Source organism: Octopus bimaculoides, chromosome 21, assembly GCF_046866305.1.
Source record: "Octopus bimaculoides isolate indiv1 chromosome 21, ASM4686630v1, whole genome shotgun sequence".
NCBI lineage: Eukaryota > Metazoa > Mollusca > Cephalopoda > Octopoda > Octopodidae > Octopus > Octopus bimaculoides.
Genome location: NC_142948.1, coordinates 14,376,321 through 14,388,820, shown reverse-complemented (window position 1 = coordinate 14,388,820; position 12,500 = coordinate 14,376,321). Strand labels below are relative to the sequence as shown.

General features: G+C 36.0%; 1 long non-coding RNA gene across 1 annotated transcript in view; it reads left to right on the top strand.

The window, feature by feature from the left end:
• Nucleotides 1–12,500, top strand: part of LOC128250446 (uncharacterized) — a 562,297-nt gene that overhangs the window by 174,272 nt on the left and 375,525 nt on the right. Inside the window, exon 3 of the long non-coding RNA XR_016237754.1 lies at nucleotides 9,971–10,069. This is a non-coding gene — a long non-coding RNA (uncharacterized LOC128250446). The remainder of the gene's footprint in view (nucleotides 1–9,970; nucleotides 10,070–12,500) is intronic.

Genomic DNA, 12,500 nt, shown 5'->3' with positions numbered 1-12,500 from the left:
GTTCGTTATAGCAATATCATTCCAGAAATACTTTGCAGAACCACATATATATATATGGCCCAGTCGTTAGGGCAGCGGACTCACGGTCGTAGGATCGCGGTTTCGATTCCCTCACTGGGCGTTGTGAGTGTTTATTGAGAGAAAACACTTAAAGCTCCACGAAGCTCCGGCAGGGGGTAGTGGCGAAACCTGCTGTATTCTTTTACCACAGCTTTCTCTCACTCTTTCTTCCTGCTTCTGTTGTACCTGAATTTCAAAGGACCAGCGTTGTTACACTCTGTGCCACGCTGAATCTCCCCGAGAACTACGTTAAGGGTACACGTGTCTGTGGAGCGTTCAGCCACTTGTACGTTAATTTCATGAGCAGGCTGTTCCGTTGATCTTATCAATTGTAACCCGCGTCCTCGTAACCGACGGAGTGCCACTATGAACGTGTAACTTTGTTGTTAAATCAATACCCAATACAAAACTCAGAATTAACTCACTAATATATGGTACTGCTCCTACATGGGCTTTGTGACGATGTTGTAGTAAACTCAAGAAATGAAAACATTGTCTATTAGGCCGTAGATTATTATCAGCTGTTCATGTTTCGTTGCTAACTACCTTTTCATTTTCCCGAATTGAGAAATGAAACACTGAAAAAAGACTAGAATTTCGAGTATTATTCTCAGTGGGAAGATATTTCTCATTCTTATTGTTCATGTTTTCTTCTTTTTCAACTAACGAACACTTATGATAAATGTGTCTTATCGTTTGCCTCATGAGAAGCATATCTTCAGAATACCAGAGTATATCAGGTGTTGGCATCTCATAGGTCGTAGGTCATTAGTTTTGTTATCTTAACTCGTATATTCGTGGCACTTGGGAATAATCGTACGAACTAAAGTCGGTAGTTCTAACTAAAATGATTCTGTCAAGGGATACTTTTTCAACATATATTTATATGTTTATTTATTCATTATTTCTTTCTTCAAGTAGAAAATATATTGGATGCAACAATGAAATATAACTAAGCTGAAACACGGAAAAACCGCATAAACGACTTCGAAAAGTTCATTTTGCAAATACTTCTCGAAGTAAACATATTGAGTATATGGATATCGTAGGAAGAAAAGTTAATCGCTTTCATTAACAACAATATTTATCCTTTAGGTGGCTTTATCGAATTCCGTGTTGGTACAAGATTTTGATATACGGATACAGTTTTTTTTCTGTCCTTATATGAGTATCAGGAGCTACATCATCAGTAAAATCAGCATAACCTACATTTTTTTCTCTTTATCTGTTTCTTTCTCTGGAACTCATCGTATTTGGTGGATAACCTAGGATACGTATATGCTATTGTAATTTTGTTTTATTTTATTTGGAATGCAGCGTATATTTTATTTTATTTGATTTGATATTAATGTGTTAATTCGAATATAATTAATTATTTACAATATGTATTTTGAGCCCATTTTTCTATTTAAGGTTTTCTTCGATATTTTTTTAAATAGGATGAATCTATATTAAATTTATTTGGTTTGGGCATTAAACATCCATGACCGTTATTTGAAACGACCACTCAAACGAATCCATGTGTTTTAAATTTTATATTGCTTTCGATTGCATTGTTATTCCTTCCCCATTTCTAACAAAACTGTCCGATGAACGGGAACGTGAAACTCGGAGTAACAGTCTTTTGTTATATTTCTGCTGCTTTTAACTAAAGCATATTACTCTACCTCTGGTATTTGAGTACTCTTTTTTCCACCTTATTGCACATTTCATGTGCTTACTCCGGTATATATATATATATATATATATATATATATATATATATATATATATATATATATATATATATACATGTTTGCCTGTGTCTGTATTTCTGCAAACATGCAAATTTCGCCTTGATGTGTATGCTTTTGTGCGTATGCATGTTTCTGTGTATTTGGTTGTGCTTGAATTGGGGATTGTATGCACGTAATTTTCGCTTCGTGTCACATCACACTTCATATCGCACATCGTCTACATTTTATTTACTCCTTAAATATTAAATCAAGCAAATCACGGTTTACTTTCTCTCGGTTTCTTGAAGGAGTGTGATATATTTTACCACACCCACCTCATTTTCTTATGTTAAGTATATATTATACATAATGTACAATGACTTGAGCATGCAATCATTCTTCACCTATACACACGCAAACATAAAATCCCATGTTAGACATATTCACACATAACAAAACACAAATGATAGAGAAAACTAAGAGAGAGGTGTATGTAGAACACAGTCATAGGTATGCATGTATGTATATATATATTTATGTAGATATGTGTGTATGTTTGTGTGTGTGTGTGTATACAGACACACAAAGTGTGGAAATATATATCTGTAACACAGAGTCGCACTTATATCGAGAATATTTATGAGTATACATATATACATATCACGCACACACACACATAAACATTGATGCGAGTACCTATTTGTATATATATATATATATATATATATATATATATATATTATAAGTATTATCATTCGTAGTAGAAATTTTGTCATTGTAATTCTTATATACATAATTCATGCATGAATAGACTTGCTAATGCACCAACTTAGTCACCCATGGGAAAAATATTTCAAGAAGCGTATTCACATTCGAAAGAACAAACATACACGCCCATTTTGACTAACATTAATTTCTTTCAGAATTTTCCTTCCTATTCCTTCTTTATGCACCAGAAACACGTTTTCACGCACACATTTCTATATCTTTCTATACGCACAAGTCTATAGACATATACCTAAGTGTATAATATATGTTTTAGTACAACAGCATACGAATTCTATAGTCATCACATTGTTCGTTACGTTTTTAAGCACCTACATTGACGTTCACACCTACGCTAAGAACCACACGCCCGCTCACACCAAATACAAACTCAAAGTGTAGAAAAAAAAGAAAAACACGGCAATCTTTACTGCAGTCTTCTTCACGTTCAGATTTCTGTGCTTGATATTTTATGGAATTTTTCTGTATAGTAAGTAGATTTGTGAGTAAACAGATGTCATTATATGTGTGAGAAATTAACGATACACGGATATACATACGTGCCTAACATAGATAACCTATGTGTGTGTGTGTGTGTGTGTGTATAGATGCATAAGTATAAATACATATACACACACACGTATATATATATATGGAAAAAGATGTAGAGAGAAAGAAAGGGTAATACATATACCAGAGTATGACATAGATTGAATTGTTTTATGATATTTAATATATTCATTTGAAAATAATATAATTAGGTTATTTCAGCATTTATACACCACAAATTTCTTGAATCTCTAATTAAAATGTAAAAGATATACAGGCGTGATAATTTTAATATGATTCATTAAATGAATATTTTTAAAGAGAATAATCAATATAGATCTGTGTGAATCTGGAATTTAATGTCAAATGATGACGACAAATTTCATATTTTGCTCTCGTAAGACTTCCCAAGTGATTCGTAGTTTAATTAGTTGTCAACGCTGTGATTTTAAAAATTTACAAAATTAGGAGACGCAATAAAGCTAATTAATAGTATCAATGATATACCCCCATGTGTTTTCCTCTGGCATACTGTCTTGATTTTGTTATGTTGGAAACCCAGACGTGAAGAATTGATCTGCTTGACCTTCTTTCGTTTCCGTAATAGACGTCTATTCGTTTACAAGCTTTTATTTACATCTCATTTCAGGAAATCATGACAAAATATCATCTCATTTCAGCAAGTCATGATAAAATATATAGTGCTACAATTCCTTTGCAACACTCTATATTTCTCATTTTCTAAAATGATCTACAGTTTAGCAATTCTAACTACGTTAACATCTTGTAGAAATTGTAAAGGTTGCAGGAATTTGGAGGTTAGAGGATACTATTGAAACCATGTTTAAGATACATGCTGTACGTAATTTGGAATAGAAATAAATATCATAAAGCAAACGGAAACAAATCTTTGCGGTATGTTTCTTACAAACCTTTTATTAGTAGAACAACGAATGAAAAGAAATATAATTCTTTATCGTATCAATTATTCAGTTTTTCTGTTAGATGTTTTAATTACCATTGGTATAGCTGTCACTCTTTTATACACGAGATAGAATGGCAAAAATCGAACAAAGTGCCTCGGGGTAGCTAGTTTTTTTACATTTATGTTCAGAATTCGAATTTGGTTTCTGTCCACCTACACTTAATTCATTCAGGGCCGTTATCGTAAAGTACTATTCCACTCATAGTTGCACAATTTGACAGCTTCTGTTTCTCTGTTGTGTTTCATCGTTATTGACTTTGTATTTCATTTAAATAGTGAGACATTTTATATAGAGAGATTTTTTTTTTTTACTTAAAGGGGTGGGACGTGCAATTTCCTGTAACTCAGACTGACTCATGGTCAAAATTGAGAAGGCAGTGCCCCGGAGAAGGGTCAGGAAGATACGCTTGAACAGTCACTCTGATTGACGGGGGTCAAGAATGCTGGAAGAGTCACTCAGGCTTAGAGGGGCCAAGAATGCCAGGGCTCTCCATTGCCACAAGCTCGACTGTCAACCTGCCGAAGGTTCTTTCTTCAGCCCTTCAAATGAAAAGGAGAAAAAACAATGTGTCGATTTCCTTAATGTTTTATTCACGTTAGTGTCACTAAAACATAAATCTATTTCTTTGATTAGTTTCAATAACATATTTAGTAATACTGAGCTACCGTCCATGATCATTCTCTTGATTTCTACACGGCATTCTGTCACTCGAAAAACAAAAAGGACTTATAAAATTCCCCTCCTCAGCTACTCTTCGGAGCAATAACCTTCATGCTCATATAGAAGGGACACGACTGTGTGGAACGATTAGTGTTAATAGCTGTGGATTAAAATACTACGAGTAATGGTGGGTTGGAAAAATTGTCATTCAGGTGTGTCTGGTTAGTGGTGGATGGAACCAACTTTGGTCAGAGATTTCTTGGTTTGTACGGCAGATGCCGGGAATAAGACATATATAACAATTTGCACCTGTTCAGACGAGATGTTAGATTGTGTATGTGCGCGATTTGGCGATATTCATTAGCATAAGTAAGAATATGACGCATATCTATCCATTACAGTAAGATATAAATATTTAATAAATGGTTAATACACATTACTCCGTAAGAAGTATAAGACCAGTCTCCCTGTTTTTTTCCGCGTCCGGATGTTGAGTAGATTGGGGCAACGTGAATTAAAGTATTTTGCTCAAGAGCTTAAGTCATCTCCCGGTCCAGGAATCGAAACCACAATACTTCGATCGTGAGTCCAATACTCCTAACCACTAAACCACATGCCTTCATAATGTTTCATACGTATCGCCCCATGTATGAGGGGATGCTTGAAATGTTCCTGGCTTTGGCTAAACGAAAATATGGAACGATCAGTTATATATGGTTTTATTCAGCATATTCCCCTCTCAGGTTCACACATATTGAGGCTGTCCGTCAGTTTTTTCAAGCCCGTGGAAAAACTCAGAAGGTTCTGCCTCCGACCAGGCCTTTCGCAAGACCCTCAAAGCCAGGACAATTTCAGGACTCGCTTGTAGATACTAGCGCAAAGATCGTACGCTAGGAATAAGTGATGCTATATTGATTTCTCACTTTGAATCAAGGCAGAAAACATTCTAGTGCTAAGGCGTGAAAGAAAAGATAATGAGAGGGAAAGAGGGAGAGGGGAAGAAAGAGAATCAGAGAGAGAGAGAGAGAGAGAGAAAGAAACAAGCAGAGTGAGAGAGAGAGAAATAAGAAGAGAGAGAGAGAGAGAAACAAGCAGAGAGAGAAAGAGAGAGAGAGAGAGAGAGAGAGGGACAAGCAGAGAGAGAGAGAGAGAGCGAGAGGGACAAGCAGAGAGAGAGAGAAAGAGAGAGGGACAATTAGAGAGAGAGAGAGAGAGAGAGAGAGACAAAGAGAGAGGGACAATTAGAGAGAGAGAGAGAGAGAGAGAGAGAGAAAGAGAGAGGGACAATTAGAGAGAGAGAGAGAGAGAGAGAGAGAGAGAAGTGTGTGTGTGTGTGTATGTATACATTTATCTATATATCTATGTGCATGTCCCTCTTATCAGCCCCGGGATCTATTTTACAAATCCCAGGAAAAAGGAAATCCAAGATAGCTACAGCAGGATTTGATCTCAACAGGCAAAAAACCGTAACTTAAATATTGCAATGTATTTCTCAGAACGTGTAGCCAGTCTGCTCCCCCAGGATTTTGCTAAGGATAAAATAATATCGACTGCGCACGTTTATTCTTGTAACAGCTGTTAGTGATTTGTCTATTCTGCTCTCATCATCATCACTTGACATGTCAGGTAAAGAAGCCAACTTACTTTATAAACTACGCATGGAATAATATAGCCTTGGGTACAGTTTTGTCAACTATTAAACTTTGTATGACGTGCAACGGAAACCAACTCGTTCAGTACAGATCAGAAGCTGGACAACAATTCTTACAACAATGATAAAGATAACCATGTCTTCTTCTTCTTCTACTACTACTACTACTACAATACCGTTACAGGTATATTCTTTTCTACTCTAGGCACAAGACCCGAAATTTTTTGGGGGAGGGATCCAGTCGATTAGATCGACCCCAATACGCAACTGGAACTTATTTATAGACCCCGAAAGGATAAAAAGCAATGTCGACCTCGGCGGAATTTGAACTCAGAACGTAACGGCAGACGAATTACCACTAAGCATTTCGCCCGACGTGCTAACGATTCTGCCAGCTCGCCGCCTTCGTTACAGGTATATATGATATGCACTCAGCATGTGCTTACTTAATGTAGACGAGAACAGCTGGCTCTCACGGCTCATTTCCATTTTCATAACCGACTTGTGTTGAAACAAAACTTACAAATGCCACACGGGATATATATCAGGGACAGTAAATTAAATGAAACCCTAGTGACATGCTACCAAAAGAATTTACTAATGCGTCCAACAAATGACAACCATCTATCTTTTACGTTTGTTTGAGTTTATTTATAAATACAATGTATTCGTCAAGAGCAAAAGAAAAGTAGAGCTGTTTCACAAAACTTCTCGATTTTTATAAGATTTCTTTTCCCTTTACGTTGTATTTCCAATTAAGTTAAATTAATTTAAATGAACAATTTGTCTACTGTGCCTTTCTACACCAACATTAATAATCAAGATAATGGGTTTTACTCATTTCTATGAATGTAAGTTAAATTAATTAAAATTTACTGGCTTCCTACATTAAGAATTTTAACAACTATTTCAGTAACTCCTATAATAATTCAGTTAAAACTACAAGAAAGCTGATTCATACATTTGTTACTTTACCATTTTCAGTCATTACACAGAAACCAGGCTGAGGTGGGAGGACTATATCAACCCAAGTAATTATTTCAAGCTGGGTCAGTCATACCAACCGAAGTAATTGTTATTCATTTTATCGATTTCATTTGAACGGTTGATAGTTTTTTTGTGTGTTTTTGCCTGTTTCACTTGAACAGACGTAAATCACCAGACCATACAACATTATTATTATAAACGTGCACAATGCGTATTCATCCAGGTGGCAAAGAGATAAATTTAAACTGTTAAACGTCAGTTAGACCAATATTTATTGGTCAACAGTAGCCATGTGGAAGCACGATATTGTTCCATTATTGCTGTTGTTGATGTCGAGGAAGAACTCCCCCTGGTTTGATTGCAGAGTACTGTAATCATAGGTTGGAGGTACGCGAGTTAGATTTGCAAGTTCTGTTGTAGATTTTGATTACTGTAAAACCGTACCAGTTATAAACTTCTGAGCGTTTATCAGAATCTACAGGGTGGCCCAAAAGTAGGTTTGCAGTTATTCAACTATCTCTTTCGAATTCATATATTAACGGTTCAGATCTTTATTATAAAAAAGAAATATGAAAGCATAATTCTTTGCAAAGTTAGTTAATTTTGTCAAGCTCCCTTTTCAGTTTGTAAGCTAGAAATTTAAATGTAATAAAATATTTTAAAAGAAATTTAAAGTGGCTACGTGATAACTGTAAAGCTACATATGAGCCATGGTGTATTATTTATATCGACTTGCGTTGTTGGTTCATTGCTGTATCGACACAGGCTATTCCAGTTTAATATAAAGCCTCTTCTTTTTCAACCGTATGATTTCTTGATTTTCTAGTATTCCTGCAACGGGAAGTGGGTTATATATTCCTCTCAGAATATGAAGGACTAAGTGTAACATTGTCTGTGTTTAACGTTTGTGCTGTTGTTGTCCGTAAAAATCATGAAATTTTTCTCTTGATATTATTATTATTATTATTATTATTATTATTATTAAAGGCGGCGACCTGGCAGAATCGTTAGCACGCTGGCGAAATGTTAAGCGATATTTCGAGTTCAAATTACGCCGAGATCGACTTTGCCTTTAATCATTTCGATGCCAATAAATTAAGTACTAGCTGAGTACTGTGGTCGATCTGATCGACTTGTTCCTCCTCAGAATTTCAGGCCTTTTGCCTACAAGTGAAAGGATTATTATTATTAATTATTATGCGGCGATGGAGGTGACCTGGCAGAGGAGGCGTTAGCACGCTGGCCGAGATGAGTAGCGGTATTTTACCAGTCGCTACATTCTGAGTTCAAACTCCGCTGAGGTCGACTTTGCCTTTCATCCTTTCGCAGTCGATATCATAAATATCAGTTAAAAATTGGGGTCGATGTAATCAGACATACACCCTCCCCCAAAATGTCAGGCCTTTATTAGAAACGATTATTAAGTACGCAGTGAGCTGGCAGAATCGTTAACGCGCTGGACCAATGCTCGCCCGTCGCTACGTTCTGAGTTCAAATTTCGACGTGATCGACTTTACCTCTCATCATTTCGGGGTCGATGAAATAAGTACAAGTTGAACATTCACGTTGATGTAATTGACTCGTCCACTCTCTCAAAATTGCTGCACTTGCGGCGAAATTTGAAACCATTATTATTACTATTAATAAGACGGCGAGCGGGCAGAATCGGTAGCACTCCGAGCGATATGCTAAGCGGCATTTTTGTTCGTGCTTACGTTCTGAGTTTAAATTCCACCGAGGTCCACCCCACTTTTTTTTTCTTTTCGGTATCAATAAAATGAGTATCAGTTTAACACTGTAAACGATGTGATCGACTTAACTCCCTCTCCAGAAATTATTGGCATTGTGCCACAATTTGAAACCCATAATATCTGAGGCTGTTAGGCTTGCTCTACGTGAAAATGTTAAATTAAGAGAAACTTAATACGTATTTCTGCCATAGAAATAAGGCTACTGAAGTGGGTATCGGGGAAGAGTGTGTCGTAGACAGAAATGTGTGATCTGAGGAACGACTTCCGCTATACGTATTGAACACCTTGTTATATTTTTCTGTGGAACTGAATAAAACACTTAACATGTACAGGAAAATCTATAGATCTTACGGTGGTCATGTTTATTTTATATAATGTTGTATAGCAAAATACATACACACAAACACACGCACACATATGTGAGTCTATGTGTGTATATGTAGATGAAGCTATGTACATACATGTGCATATATATGCATATACTCATATATTGTTTATATATATATATATATATATATATATATATATATATATATATATATATATATATGGTAAGCACCATTGTGATTCAAGTATACAAAGGTGACATTCGCTCTTATGCTTAGTTTCGTATGTTTATGAATTTGTGTTTCAAGATTCTTGATGTGAGGTCGTGTGTTGAAACAGATATTGTTGTAGTTCGGGATGGTCTTTTTTTTTTTTTTTTTTGGTTTTTGCCAAATAAACCCGCACACTTTATATTCGTTCTTCACTCGTTTATTACTGTCCGTATTCTAATACTTGTCCATTGTCCGGAAATCTTTCGGTACACTTCTGTGATCATTCCATTATTCCATTCTGTTCTAGAAGACCAGACTGGAATAAGCAGAGCAAGAGCACACAAGAAGATGGAAAGATCACGGTGGTGGTCACAGCTGTGTGACGAAAGATTTCCGGACAATGAACGTGAGTTAGAATAAAAACAGCAATATACGAGTGAAGAACAAATATATAGTGTGTGTTTATTTGGCAAAAAAAAGGAAAGAAAATGACTCTTTTACTCTTTTACCTTGTTTCAGTCATTTGACTGCGGCCATGCTGGAGCACCGCCTTTAGTCTAGCAAATCGACCCCAGGTCTTATACTTTGTAAGCCTAGTACTTATTCTATCGGCCTCTTTTGCCGAACCGCTATGTCACGGGGACGTAAACACACCAGCAGCGGTTGTCAAGTGATGTTAGGGGGTCAAACACACACACACATATAAAAATGTATATACACACACATATAAATATATATATACATACACACACACGCATATATACATACATAGATATATATACACACACACACGCATATATATTCGTCCTATATGTTTAATTTGTGACTGGACTGAAGCACTGAAGTTTTTAATATTTTAAAATTTTTCACTATTCCCTGGTTTTGCTTGTGAATAGATTGTTTATGCCGATGTAAATTTCATACATTTTCTATAAAGAAGCAAATTAGTTATGACAATGTTGCTGCACCTGATAAAAATCATCATTGACTCGTCTATTTTTGATTCGTTCGATTACCTTCAGTTTACAATCATTTTTCTTTTTTTTTCAAGTATAGTGTCATTCTGCGTTAATTTTGGAACGTATTTTGTTGCTAATAATGCTTCTAGGCTTAATTGTTTTTACGAAAGAGGGAAAATACAAAGGATACGTGTATAATGGATTAATAGCATAAGAAATGGGTAAGTATGGAAATATAAAGCTCTCCTTGTGTATGTGTGTGTGTTTGTATCTGTGTATTTCTGAATACATATATTGATAGATAAATGGACAGTTTTTCTGTCTATTGCTTGTAGGCAAAGTCTGTTGCAAATAATCAAAAACGAAGAATTTTCCAGCTTACTTAGCACAATTTTCTTTTAAGATTGTCTGCCTTACAATATCCGTGCTTAAGTGCAAATCCAACTTAGCACAAATAACTATATAACAACAGATTCACTATAGATTACTTAACAAATGTGTATCTATCCACGTGAATAATATTCAAAGAACAGTTTAAAGCGTTTGACTCTGCCCTACATTAGATTTATCCCCTTTTCTCTCTCTCTCTCTCTGTGTATATATATAAAGAAAGACAGAGAGAGAGAGGTGAGAGACAAAACGAACGACTTGTTTGCTTGTATATGCCTGCACGTATGTATAAGCGTAAATATTTCGTTGGGCGAAATCAAACGCTATAAACGGTTCTTTAAATGTTATGCACATGGATAGATCTAAATTTGCTAAATATTTGATGTAGATTCTATTGTTATGTTAGTGTGTGTGTGTGTGTATTCAGTTACTTGCTAAATGCAAACTTTTATTACTGGAATGTTTCTGTAATTATAAACGTTCTTCACTCTAATTTCAAATTCGCGGCTCCGTAGAACGAAGGTTCAAGACTGTTAAGTCTTCAAGTGGCAATCATTTCCATCATTCCGTCTATGTTTAACTACACATTTCCGCAGCGTCGATCCACTTTGGAAAAATAGCAACCCAAAAAAGGGATGTTTGATTATCTGCTCTTCAGTGGCGTCTCTAAAAATACGAGCGAGGCATCACTTGCCTGTTGCTTACATTGTCTTCAAGAACTGGGGAAATAATAGGTTAATAAGGAACAACAAATTTTGCTTTAAGTGTTCTAGTTTATTGCAATTTTATGACTTAAATCATCAAACTCAGTCCAGTCGTTTTACTATCGCCAAGCTGGGGCACCGTCCCGAAGGACTTTTAGTCGAAGATAATCAATTGTAGACCTATGTGTCGTTTTAATCCTACTACTAATTCTATCGGTCACTTTTGCTGAACTGCTAATTTACAGGACGGGACGGGAGGCAAACACACACACACACACACGCACATATACACTCACATACAGACATGCATATATATTTTTTATTCTTTTAAAGTTTCAGTCATTTCACTGCAGCCATGCTGGAGCACCGCCTTTAGTTGAACAAATCGACCCAACGACATATTGTTAAGCTTATCACTTAATTTTTTCGGGGACGCAAACATACCAACACCTGTTGTAAATCGTTGATGGGAGGTCAAACACAGCCACAAATACACACACACGCATATATATATATATATATATATATGTATGTGTGTGTGTGTGTGTATGTGTGACGGATTTCTTTCTCTCTAACAAATCCACTGTCATGGCATTGGTCGGGCCGATGCTATAGTAGAATACCACTGGTCACATGATACCACGCTGTGGGACTGAATCCGGAGCCATGTCATTGGGAAGCTAGCTTCTTATCTCAAAGCTACGCTTGTGCCTATATCTCTCTATCTACGACATTTATGCGAATTGTTATTGCACTTTTCATGCTGCTTGAGTATTCAACTATC